The following is a 13,690-nucleotide window of genomic DNA, read 5'->3' as shown; positions in this document are numbered from 1 at the left end:
GTGGCTGCGATTGGCTGCTGGGCCTATTTGCATGTGCTAAATTGCAGTCCCGGGGATCTGTGAAAACAACCCAGCAAAGCCAATCTCAGCTGGGAGCATGGAAGCTGCTGCTAATTTTGTGATGAGCCACCCACAGGCCCAGCGTGAGTCATTATCATTGTTTTGTTTTCCAGAAGTCGGCACCGAATGCTTCCAGGATCCAAAGTGTGGATTATCTCTGGAATTGTATTTATTCCCTCATAGCTTTGTTTGTTCCAGATAAGAGAAAAGAATAGGAAAAAATTCGTTCTAAAAAACATTAAATAATTAATTGTTTGCTTATTAGTGTCCTCTTCCTGCTTTAATGTGCATTCACAGCCATTTGTTCACTTTGAAAACTCATTTGTGCGTAGCCCGGCAATTGCGCTGCTCACTCCTAATCAGCTTGCTTTGTGCCACTGAGGGGATGGGTGGGCAACAGCAAGTAGTGTGAGATGAAGGAACTTGTCTGAAGTTGTTGCTTGGCTCTGGCAGAGCTGAGATGGGGAGTTTCTGCTCTCTGTTCTTGTATGTGTCCTGCTAGTTTCTCAGCGAGTCTTTTTATAAAGCCACAGCTGTGCATGGGACCAGCTGCAGCAACCATTTGCTGTAGGTCAGGAGTCTTTTGTCTGAGAAATGCACTGGTCTTATCCCCAGGGTCATAGGCATGATACCCACGTGCTGAGGTTGCTGGTCCTCCTGGAGAATAGGATAAGGGGTTGAGATAACAAGAAAATCCCCTACCCTGTGCTGGGATTGTGACAAACATAGTGAATTTGGTCCCAGTTTTTAGCCCTTCTTCCAAGGTGTCTTCTCAAACAGACTGTGGCGTGCCACTGACCGTGCAAGCGCACCTGCAGGGACCGTGGGCAGGATGCAGAGGAAATGCTGGGTCCTTCAGGGGAAAGGTCCAGGAGTAGGAAAATGCACGCATGTGGGCATACAGAAGCATAGAGAAGTGTTTTAAATGCAAAACTTGGACACACAGTGGGTGGAAAAGCCATGGACAGTGTGGGAGGGCTACATGAGCATGGGAGTGGAATAAGGAGCTGAGAGCACTGAGGAAGAGGAATGGAAAAGAGGGGACTTTTAATGAAACTGGCTTAAAAAATGTAGCAAGACGTGGTGTGCTTTCTTTGTGGGTAAAAGTACCCACACAGCATTCCCTGCTCTGCTTTATTCTAGTGACTTTTCAGGATGGGGGAGTCTGCTGGGAGGACCCAAGGTGTGCTAGGAGGGAGGGACAGGCCACAGCAGTCTTCTTTACAGGGCTTGGCGTGGAGCTGGACATACTTAAACAGAGCATTCAAACTGGAAAAGCACAAGGATCAAAAGTGTCTGTGACACTCTCACAGTGGCAATACTGAAGCGTCCCTATGATGTTGGTGTGACTACAGATGCCCACTGGAAAGGTATTGCTAAGTCCTCCATGCTGCAAATTCCTTCTCAAGTTCTGGATTTCATCTGTTGTTGCAACATGAAATGAAAACCAAACCAAATAGTAATGATTATACCGCTGGTGGGACCAGGCAGCCAATGTGCTGCCACTGTTTTTCCGAATTCCTGTGACTTACTGTTGCCATTGCTTATCCTCTTCTGTGGTGTTTTTTTGCTGGTGGAGACAGCAGCTTTTCATTTTGTGCGTGGATAGCCCTGACACAACGGGCTCTGGTCTCTCACAGGAGCATGCAGACCATGGACACTTACAAACAAAATCAAAGAGCAGTCCGAGCGTGTTTAAGTGCGTCTGACCCTACGTAGAATTGAAGCAGTGAAATTCAAGCACAGACCCTGACAGTCTGGGCACACCTTCCTCTGTCCCAGTGCGTGGTGCTCCCCTTGCTCCCCGCTCTGTGTGCCCAGGCCCTGTACTTACCTGCTTCTTGAGTTTAGAAACAGCTTAGGGGTATTCCAGGTGGTGTCCTGGTGAGGCTGGAGGGACTCTTAGGTGTTGCTTTTGAAAGGCTGATTTCACCAGGTATTTATGTTCTGTGCAAGCAGGGTATAATCTTTGTAAATATTTGGTTGGTTGATCAGACAAATATATATATAAATATTCATGTATGGCTCAATATCCTGCAGCTGTGCTTGGGTGTTCCTCTCCAATAACTGGGATTTACCTTTTATGGATAAGACAAAGAAACTTGGTTTGCTTTTTCCTCCATTTCTGCGTTTGCTGGAGTTTCTGTGATGAATCCTTTACTGTTCTCACCCTTACCTGAAGAGGCAGTTCTGGGGATATAACTCATGTCTCCCAGCCGCTTGCAGGCTGCTCAGCAAGTGCAATGCACCTTCCCTGCCTCCACCTTGCCTGGTAAATGGCTGACACACATCTGACAGCATCTTGCTGGAGATCTGTTACTGCCCTCCAGCTCATTCACAGCACCTTGGCCAAGAAGGTGACGTGACTTTGTTTTTTAGGGTTGGTTTGGGACCTTTTTTTGAGGTTAGGAAAGGTGAATTAGAACAATCAAATTTCTTCAGATGGTACGTGAAGCATGAATAAGAAGCACAGTTAAGTGGGAGCATGTCCTTTTCTGAGGAAACACTTTAGTGAATGAATTTCGCACTTGTTTGGTGTTCCTGACAAGTGGTGGGTCTTGCTGAAATCGCTCCCATGAGATCTTCTCTCCTGCCCATCCACAGCCCGTGCCCTTTGGGTCGATACTTCTCTGTCTAACACGCTGGCTGGCAAGGCAAGCTCTCCCCTCAGCAAGGGATGCTCCAACCTCCCAGAGAAGGTCAGGAAACACAGTTTCTATATGATAGTCTGCTAAATATAAAAATACTCAAAACAGAGGCTTTTCTTTGGAAAAGTAGTGGAAAAAAAAAACCAGACTGGAAGAGAGATGCAGACAGGCACACTGCTTTGCAGAACGGCCAAGGGTGCCTCTTGGGGACTGTGCTAGGGGCTGTACCAGCACAAGGTGGCCCCGGCACTGTGGGGAGAGCTCACTGCCTATGTACACGTCCATGGAGGAAAAAGGGTTTTAATAAGAAAATCCTGTTTTGACAAGGGCCTGGCAGAGTGCAGAGAGAGAAGTGCAAAGCCCTGAAGCGTGCTGGAAAGGCAGGTGTGGGTTTGACTCCCACCCAGAGCAGGGAGGAAGGGCTGAGTGCATCCCCCTTGCTCAGCCTGGAGGCATTACTTCTCATTCTCTCTTGTCCCCCTGCTTGCTCGCGTGAGCTTCAAACTCAGTGCAAGTCTCAATCTCACTAGCCTTTCCCTGCTGCTTCGTTGCTCCCAGGCTGTAGAAGGTGAACACAGCCCAGTGCTGGGGAGGAGAGAAAGGCATCACATCTCTCTTATTTATGGGAATGCTCATTTGGCTGGTAAAACACTGGTGGGATTAGATGTTAGAGAGGAAAGATGTGCTTGCTACTCAGTGAGTACATTGCCCCACTAACTGCCAAGGGACAGTCTTCTGTTTTAGCACTTTTATAATCTCTCTTTAAGCCTTGAGACCAGGAGTCGGTGTGTCTTACTCCCTATTTCAGCTTCACTTTATCCACAGCACTGTTATGTTACAGAGCCAGATCTTCACTGGGTTTAATATAGACTGGAGAGAATTATTTGGCAAAAAAGAAGCCTCTCTGAAAAAAATCACCAAAAAAAAGACATATGGAGGCAGCATTAATTAAGAGGAAAATATGAGAGCAATTAAACTGGGCAATAATAAAGTGTCCATCTAGCCCAGTATTCTTTCTCCATCCACATTAAGGTAGAAAAAAGTAAGAAGACAGCAATATGATGTGTCCCAGCTCTCCCAGCTGCTAGCTATTTTCAGCTTAGGAAATTTTCTGAGTCAGACATGGTTCAATGCACTTAGAAATTCTCAGTGGATTTCTCTTTCATGTACTTGACCAGACTCCCCTTGAGTTCACGTACGTTTTTAGCATCATAGTGTCCTGTGGAAGGGATTTCCCCAGACCTGTTGCATGAAGAAGTCCCTTCTTTCCTTTGTTTTGAACTTGGTTCCTGCTAGCTTGGGTTGATACTTTCCTGAGACTCAGTATGGAACGAGCTGGTAAAGAACTGATCCTATCCTTCTTTCCTGCCACTTTTGATTTCGTGGACCTCAAGCATACCCCTCCTAAGCTGTCTTTCTCACAGTCTAAAGAGTCTTTCATCTTGTTTGTTGCCTTTCTCTAAGCCATTCCCACTGCTAGTAAGTGCTTGTTGCAATGAGAGGAGCACAAAAGCACGTGCAAACTACAGCTTGAACACTGGAGGGCTAAATGGGAAAAATTACATAAAACCTCCTCTTGTGCTTCTTTCTAAATTTTTTTGCCCTTAAATGATTTTCTGATTCTTGTGCATGGAAGGGAAATACTCCTGGGTTTACTGGTGGCTCAGGTTTGCTGTTCATGTTCTTGCCCATGATTTCTCCCCTCTCTGTGGCTGTCAGCTGCATGCCCAGCTCTCCAACAGAGGCTGAACTAGAGCTGAAGGGGAAAGTGGTTGCACTGTCAAACAGCCCATCTCTGCATTACACTTGTATCAAAAAGCTCAAGTAGACATCTCACACAAACTAGTTTCCCATGGAGGAGAAATGAATCCTAGATAAATCTAGGTCCCCCCAATTGCCTAGGTAAGTTCAGTGTGTCCTCCAGAACGAGAAGTCCCTTTTTGAAGAGCAGGACCTGAGCCAGACTGACCTCTGTGGCACGCCATGTGCAGTGGCACTCCCCACCCTCACCTGGCAGTGCCTGCTGACAAAAGCAGCTCTTCCATTTGTTTCTTGGGGCCATAGGCAAGCATCTCACTCCTTCATTCCTTCACTTGCCTCTAGCACCAAGAAAAACAAGGCAAGACATCTATTTGCTTTGCTTTCATTTACGAGGGACCTGATGGGACCCTGCTCCCATCCACAGGGGCTCACAAACAGTGGGGTCAGTTCAGCTGGAGGGGTGGTAGTTGTCTTGTGGGGTGCAGAAAGGAGAGCAGGCTGGTGAATAGTCTGTTATGGCCAAACAATGAATTTCTGTAGCTGTCAGTCCCTACAAGCCTGTGATTAAACTGGCGTCTCAAGCCGTGTGTGGACACAGCCTCAGTCAGCCGTTTAGCTGTGTCAGGAGATGAGGATGGCCATGCCAAAAGCTCTGTGTGTGACGAAGCGTGAGGGATCACCTTGAGACATGGTTTCATCTTTTGGGTGCTTTGAACTCCATTCTGCCTGATGAGCTGCAGTGGCGGTCGGCTGCCCACGGACCAGAGCAAGAATAGGGGAGCTGGTTCCATGCTCGTGCGAGGTGGTGGGGCGAGGGGTGAGATGCTGCCCCTCCCGTGTAGATCTTTGCAGCTGACCTGGGCTTGCCCTGCAGCCAGAGGAGACGAACCAGAGTGTCTGAGGTACAACTGAGCTCCTTTGTAGTACGCATCTCCTGCATGGTGAGATGAGCTGCAACTTAAACCCCACTGATTGCATTGACAAGATCCTCACCAAGTGTAGGGGAAGCCAGGGAGAGTTGCTCAGTCTGACATTTAGGCTGTGGGTGTCTGCACGTAACTCCACCTCCACACCTCCTTCTGCCTTGTTGCCCCGTCTGTACAATGGAGACGATACTGCCTTCTTTGCAAGGTAGCTGTGGGACTGACCCAGGACCTGTATGGACCACTGAAGAACTGTAAGTTTCAAAGTAGTTTACTATTACTCTGTCTGGAGACTGGAACTGGGGGAATGGGTTAGGATTTTAGGTATTTAGCAGAAGATGTGCTGTGAGAATTTTAGAGTACAGTTGAGATCCCTTATTTGTGCTTTAAGAGGCATTGAGATTCCCAACCATTCGGTAAGCTTCCAGTAAAAGCCCATGCATTCTAAATTTCACATGTAAAAGTATTTAAGGTTCAGTAGGAGTGCAGCTTGCAGGGAGGATACGTTGGCTGCCTGTTAAGAGAACCAGATGAAGGCAGTTGCTTTCTAAGGGTTAAGTATGACCCATAAGCCAAGGCCTGCAGGGTTAGCAAGTGGCCAGCCAGCAGCTGGGATAGCGCAGTGATGGACACGCGGATAACAAATGCCCTGTCCTTCCATCCCTCCAAAGAGACCTGTGCTCAGTGAAGGTTTCTAACACTGAATCAGTAACAGCACTGATTTTAAAGTGCTCCGAGTTACAGCTTGTGCACGCTAAATGTTAATGGAGATGTCTCGGGAGGTAGATCTCAGAGAAAACAGGGTTTTCTCTGTTGTTTGGGGCTTGCTTATCCTCTCTACATCACCTGCAGCAGTGTGCTAACGCATAGGCAAAGTGGGCTGTGACCTCAATCAGCTAGTTAATTTTAAGCCCGTGCTTAAGTGATTTGCTAAAACTGGGCTTATTCAGAGAAGGAAAGCAGACTGTATTTTCATTGCTCAAGCTAGGTGAATTACAACATGTAAGTGATTTTAATGATGAAAGGGTAAATTATGCTTTGAAATAATTATTTAAATTTCCATAAAGAATATTAGTAGCAGTCAGGATGTCACATGGTAGATAGTCATGTTTATACTTCGATAATAGCCCCTTCAGAGTTACTTGAAACACTCTATTGTGCATTTACATTTTTATCTCTGTATTTTTAAGATGAGAGGAGCTCATTAAACCAAACTATTTTTTTGGCTTGTATCAATAGAAAATGTTCTTTTAAATGTTCAGAAGGAATTGGAAAGATAGGGAAGAGATTGTTTTCCTTTCGTGTTCAGTATATTCTTCATCCTTTTGCTTTTTGATGACTAAACTGTTCTGTATTTGCAATTGAAAACTGTTGATTGGAAACTCTTGCGAGAGTAACACAAATGGGGCTTGATTTTGAAAAATGCATTCATGATTGTTTGCCTAATTTGTGTGTGCAATTAGCGTGATTGCCACTGGAGATGGCCATCTGAGAACAGACTTTGGAGATTTCTTTCTTTTTCTTATCTGTTTTCTCTCTCCTCTTCTTAAGGTGCCAGCTTCTATGATGTCTAAATATTACCTATGGAAGTTTAATTTGGTAATACGCTTATTGATCTCCTTTCATCTCTTACCTCTCCACTTTCAGATGTTTGTTAAAAGCCTGAGGATGATTATTCCCTTCTGCTTCCTTCTCCAGTCCACTTGATGCAGCATTAAGAGAGGTTCTTTCATCTAAGTGGTTGATCTTGCAATTTAGAGAGTCAGGTCCCACTGGGGTCTTTATAAATCGCCATAGTAATATTGCAGCAGTTTCCAGGCACACATAAAGCATTATGGCTCTCATCTGTCAAGTCTCTTACTCCCTCCTGAGGAGACCTGTGCATGCAGGGGACATTTATTGGTGACAAGGTGGGATTTTTTTGTTTTGTCTTGTTTTAAATACTTGATGAATTAAAAAGGTAAGATAGATGAGTCTCTAGAGTATTCTCTTCAGGGAGGCTGAGAAACACGGTTCAGGTTAGGGATTTGCAGGGCACGTTCAATCTTTGAGCTGACTTAGAGGTTGTTTTTGTAGGAGCATGGTACCGACACTGCAGTTCCTCAGTGGCTTCACTGCTGTGTAAGAGAAGGGGATGAGCCTGTGCTCCCATCATCTGTGGGCACATACTCTTATTCCCTCCCTATGCTGATGCTAGTGCTGGGTGGTAAGCCAGAGCAGGAAACCAACCTTTTTTTAATTATTTTTTTAAAATTATTTTTGGTAAGTTTAATTTTCAATCAAATCAGCCTTACCTGAGTCATCATGTGGCCACACAAGCGCTGCTGCTGTTGGGAGGGAAGCGGCAGGAAAGGTGTAGCAGGAAGCAGGGAGAGGAATGGGTGGAATTGCCACTGTTAGCAGCTACCCCTGCTTATCTGGGTTTGAAGCGATGCTTCAAACTGCCCCCCTCCTGGTGACATTTGCATTGCGTTTGTTGCTCCTGAAATTTTCTCCATCCTGAGATACAACTAAGCCAAATCTAAAGATTAGGTGCCCCTCACGTTTTGGGATGTGACTCAGACCTATAGTTGTGGACAGGGGAGAGCCATAGCAGTGCTGCAAAAGATAAACATCCCCTGGATAATTAATCACGGGATGGAGAGCACAGTGGCTGATTGCTTATTGGCTCTGGTCTTTCATTAAGAGTAAACTCAATTTTCCCAGTATTGACAGCTGCCTGATGGAGGGGCCATGCTATGTGGCAGGCACTGAACTGCCAAAAGCAAACACCCAGATATAGCCATATGTCAAGAACGATACCAGCAGTCTATTTCCTTCTTTTCTTCTGTGCTCTCTCTCCTTGTGAAGAACAAAGAAGTTCTGGGGATGAGACGTTAAATATGCCAATCCTGGCCTGTCTGCTAGCTAGGAAGTGCTGGGACATTAATGTACTTTAAGTACATTAAGCTGGGAAACTGGTTCTTATTTGTCCTTGCACATTCCTGTCCTGGGTTGGGACTGATATAATTATAGAAATGTAGTACCATTGCCAAAAAGTCCCCCAACCCAAGCAAAACCTTTTTTTTCTTCCTGCCCAGTCCTTCTGATCCTTCCTAAAGCACAAACATTTATTGTGCTGTGAGGAACAACTTTGGAAAGAAGCAAGCAGAGCATGTTTTGCCAGGGAGCATCAGTTTCTGCTGGCCCCAGCACTGCTCTTCCCCCTGCCCTGTCCCAACTAAGGGCCCTCTCCATCAGCACAGCTTGCTCGAGCATCTTCCCTCCTCGTTCTGAGAGCTGCTCCATCCCCTTCCAAATGTATAATTATAGACATGAAAAAATAAACTTGTTCTTATTCAGCACCTGATAAAATGGTGACTCAGGCATTTTCATTTTGCATTGGAAATGCAAGTTCTCACACATTCAGAATGCTCACCAGCACGCCATCTGAATCTTAAAAGGAGCTGTGCCTGCCCACTGGAAAGGCAAAATGGTTACAAATGCAAAAGGCCACGTGGAGGCTTTCATAAGTAACTTCATTTGGCCACATGATGAAGCAAATCAAGGTCACTTACCTGTCTCTGCACTTAACCCTTGCAATGTACTTATCTCAGCAAGACCCTGACCTGCACCTAGCAGTGGGCTGTGGAGATTTTATCTTCATGTATTTATCCATTCCTGATAGTCAGGATAAATATCCTGCCCTTGATGTCAGGCACCCTGCAGCGGGTTTTGCCAGGCAGACCCCTGCTAAGGGGATCTATATTCTGCCAGCAGTGCAGGAGAGCAAAGCAAGTCGGTGTGTGCAGGGAAACACAACAAAAGTTGGTACTCACAGCTGCTTGCGGTACCCCCTAGACAGCACTTGTGCTGTACCATTGCCTTGGCAGGAGGGAGCACAGCCCGAGGCATGGGAGGTCTGAAGAGCATCTGCACTCCTGAGTGATCTTCTGGGCAGTGGGACTCCTAACACTGCAATGTCATGCTTCAAAGAAAGATGCCATATAAAGCAGAGAGCAGGAAGGAGAAGTCTTGGAGAAGGCAATTCCTGGCTTGTCCCTGTGGCAATTCCTGGCTTGTCCCTGCAGATAGCTTCATCCAGGCTTCTGGAGGATTTACTTAAGCCAAACCTGCACACAACCTGTGGGGCTTTGTATAGGACTGCCCACATGCAGCTGAGTGACCTTTGGATGCATTGGCAATCAGGTTAAACGCACAGGAACAAATGAGAGGATTGAACCAGGCCAACCTGGCAACTAGGAGCTCTCTAGCCACTGGGGCTGCAGGTTCAGCCCGGTGTTTGACACAAACAGTGGAGCAAAGACACATGATCAGGTTTAGGATGGTCCTCATGAACAGGGTGATGACACCCTAAAATAAAGATGTTTCTGTGCTGTGTCAGGAGTTTGCTGCTATACAGGCTGGAAGCAAGGTACTTGCTGAAAGGCATAAATCTTTCTAACCAGCTTCATTTGAGGTATTTTTAAGCTCAGGGCAGGCAGTGCTATGAATCCCATCCCATTAGGGCTGGAAGAGCATCAGCCAGCAAGATGGGCTCTCTGGAGCATGAGTACCCTCTTCCTCCTGCCCACATGCCCTGTGCCATGCAAAGAAAGTCCCTGGGCTGTGACAAGACTGAAGGGATAACAAGGGCAGCAGCTGAAGCAGTCGTGCCTTATCTTTGCCAGGCTTTGTGAGGGAGGGCTTGAAAGTCCTCCTGGTAAGCTGGGTAGGTAGAGCATGTTGTTTGATTTTGTTTTAGAATTAATTTATTAAATGGTATTTTATTGTATGCCTCTAGAGCAGCCAGCGTTGTAGGATAAATATTTATATAGAACTGGTACTGGGTTAAAAAAAGATGCAACAGATGTACAAATACATGTTTTTGCCCTTGCTTCTACCTGAAGGTCCCTGAGGTCTTGACTCGATGATCCTTATGGGTCCCTTCCAACTCAAAATATTCTGTGATTCTATGACTTTGCTGGAATCAATTATTTCTTATACCCCTTCTGGACATGAGGCTATTTTATGTTTTCGTATAATTCAGGAAACAAGTGCATCCATGAGGCAAAAAGCAAGTCCATACCTGCTTCTCCTCTGTCTTGTGCCCAACCTGTGCCCAAACCCAGCACCTCCTGGCAGCTTTTCACAGGAATATACTGAACCGAACCCAAATTGGTGGCTAGTCCCTCTTTCTCCAAGCATTTACACTTGCATCAAATGCTGATGTAGATGAGTAAACAGGACCCCTCATGGGAAGGACTGTAACATCTCTGAACGTGAGCCAAAATCCTTTAATCATAAAGAGATAATCCGCTAAGTAATTTGAGCCCAGCACTCTGCAGGGCATGGGGGATGCTTCCTGGCTTTGCTCCCAAGGATTCAAAAAGTTCTCTAGAAATTGCTGCCCTAGTGAAGGAAAAAGAGGGGAGAGCCAGCAGAACAAGACATTTGGATTTGGGGTTTTGTTTTTTCCCATGGTAACATAACTTGCTAAGCAAAAAAAAAAAACACACCAAAACCCACAACAACTAACTTGCTTTGTTCTTTTTTTTTTTTTAATCTGTTGGGGAAAAGTTGACATTTCTTGTAGAAAGAAGGATCTTTCTATGGGATGTTTCCTACATCTAATTCTCCTCTGACAAAATGCGGGTGCCTTTTTACTGATGAAAAAGCCTTCCCCTCAGTGTTCAAGGATGTGGAAGCAGTGGTGCTTTACAAGTCGCGCTCTGTCATGGAACAGCAGCTGAGCATGTATGTATTTGTCCGTGTGCTCCCACTGCCTGTAGTGCCTGGGGTGAGCTCTCACCGGCTGTGTCGTAAGCCCAGTAGCATTAGCAGAAATGCCTCCCCAGCTCAGGCCGGGGGGGATATGTTTTGGAAGGACAGGAGCCCAGGGTATCTGTTGTGCTGTCCAGTCCAGGTTAATGGCATGCAGGTGATGTGTCACTGTGGCTCGTGTGATACGGAGCTGCAATAACTCCGTTGCTTTGGCTCTGGTGATCAAACACGGAGTTTCCTCCTTTTTTCTGTGAAGTTGGATGGGGCTCGCAGTGCATGATCCAGCAGCAGGTGGGAAGTCCCTGGTCTCTCTACAGACATCTTGGGTGGTCATGTGGACCTGTCCTACACAGCAGTTCAAAGGAGGTTTCTGCCTTTTGCAGAGCCTAGAAGCACATTTGCAGGCAGCCTTGCAGAAAAACTACATTGCAGCAGGACAGTCATGCCCTTTGAATGGCGTATGGGGTGGAGGAGAAGTTTGTCAGTGGCCCAGTAGCAGGATGTGTGTCAGACCTACAATTCTTGGCAACTGTCTGGAGTCCCTTAAACTACTGACAAGAGGTTGCTAATGGGAGAAGAAGTGGGGTAGGGCCTCCCTTGACCCTGAGCATTGCTGCAGTCCCTATCAGAGAGCAGGGCACGTTTGTCAGCAGGGACCTAAGGGCTACCTGGGTGTAATCGCACCTCTTGGTTACAAGAGAGTCCTTGCTGTTCCGCTCCGTCAGAGTGGTGGCGGCAGTTGTGGTGCTCATACCTCTCACTGTTGAAGGCTTTTTGTGTTATGCTGTGTTGGGTGATCTTAGGTCAGTGGTGACAGCCTCCTTGGAGGCTCTGTCCCTGAGACCTAACCAGCCCCTCATGGTGCAGAGCTGAGACATCCAGCCTAGGACTCTGCATCACCTCTGTCTCCTCCTTGGGTGAGTCACCTTTGTGAGTAACGTCTCACGATGATGCTGTCTCCTGGAGTGTCCATTAGCAATCACTGGACTTGTTTCTCTCCCCATCTTTCTTGTAGTAGTAGTCCTTTTTTTCTTTTTTTTTTTTCTTTAGGATGTTTGCACTGAATTTGGGGATGTGCAGAGTAGAGATTTGTATAATTTGCTTTAATCTAACTAGGCCCAGCAGCAATAGCAGTGTTGATGTGTTCATCACATAAGCACATACCTAGAACAGCCAGTGTGCTGGTATAAGTTATGCTGCAGTTCAAGCATTTTATTTTTTCTGCTTTTTTTATTATCCAGGATAAATAGATTGTAGTTAGATGTGCCTACCAATAGCTCAAATACACCTTCAGTTCAGTTCAGTAACCCTCTACCTCTGACCCATCCTCCATGGGACTTTCCAGTTAAACTTATATCCCATAAGAAGCACCAGGATTGCTCTTGTCTTGGACCATAGGTAGTATTCTTCCAGTTAATGTGATCATCCCCAGGATAGAAAAATTTTGAGCAACCAGCTATTTTCAGCCAAGCCCCTGACGTGCCCAGCTTCTACCACTTGAAGGGAATGTCAGATATTTTCACTACTTTGACATAAAAGCTTGGTCAAATTCTTTTCTAAAAAATATTCTTAACTTTGTGGTTACTGTTTCTTCTGTACTGGATTTCAATTTCTGTTTATTCTTGAAACTAGCAAGAGATACATATCCAAATCTGCTAGATAGTTTTTCAAACTGTAACCTAGTTTAGATGCATGTATGTGCCTTTTATTTTAACGATAACCCTCAGCAAGCTTGAAAATTAGTGATACAGACTGATAGCTATTCCTGGAGTCATCCATAGCCTTAAAATATCAGCCCATTTTCTGTCTTTTATTTACATGTGTTTTGTCTGTACTGTAGTATTCATAGAGCGAAGCAAAATAAGGAACTGAAAAGAACACTTTTATGTAATTTTTGATACATGTTAAAGTGCTTTGCATGCTTATCTGAATGAATCAATTGTGCAAAATTCTATGCTCTTTCTGCTTTTTTTTTGACACTGTGCAAATATCTACATAATCGGTGTAGGGAACCAAAGTAAGTACAGTATGGGGAGCAGAGATGCAGCTGGGGAATATCTGCTGTGAATTCCTGTGATGGTCAGGAAAAAGGAGCCCATCAAGCCCGTTTTGAAGAATGTCCTGTCAGAGCCAGACTGAACTTGAATAGTGTCCTGGTACATTTCCATAACGAAGCAAAAAATCCCGCAGCGAGGCAGGCTGATCGAACCCTGCCGACGGCTCGCTCAGCCCGCGCAGGAGCAGCCTCTGCGCCTCCTGTCTGCAAACTGGGTCTGATCAGGGTGGGAGCAACCGCGGCTTTAAAATGTTCCTTGCCATATGTTACAGTGCTACTGGTGCTCACCAGCCTAACCTGCAGCTGTGTGTGACACAAACCAAATCCGAGTCCAAAAGATGTGTGTAGGGCAGAACATGGGATCCTTTTCTGTCTGCTCTCCAAAGCACTTGCGTGCTTTTTCCCTCTGTAGTTTCCAGTTTTGCATCACCTGGAAGTCACTGGTGTTTTCCAAAGGCTGGAAAGAGAAAAAACCCAAC

Source organism: Platalea leucorodia, assembly GCF_965183815.1.
Source record: "Platalea leucorodia genome assembly, chromosome: 8".
Taxonomy (NCBI): Eukaryota; Metazoa; Chordata; class Aves; order Pelecaniformes; family Threskiornithidae; genus Platalea; species Platalea leucorodia.
This window is presented reverse-complemented; position numbering follows the sequence as displayed.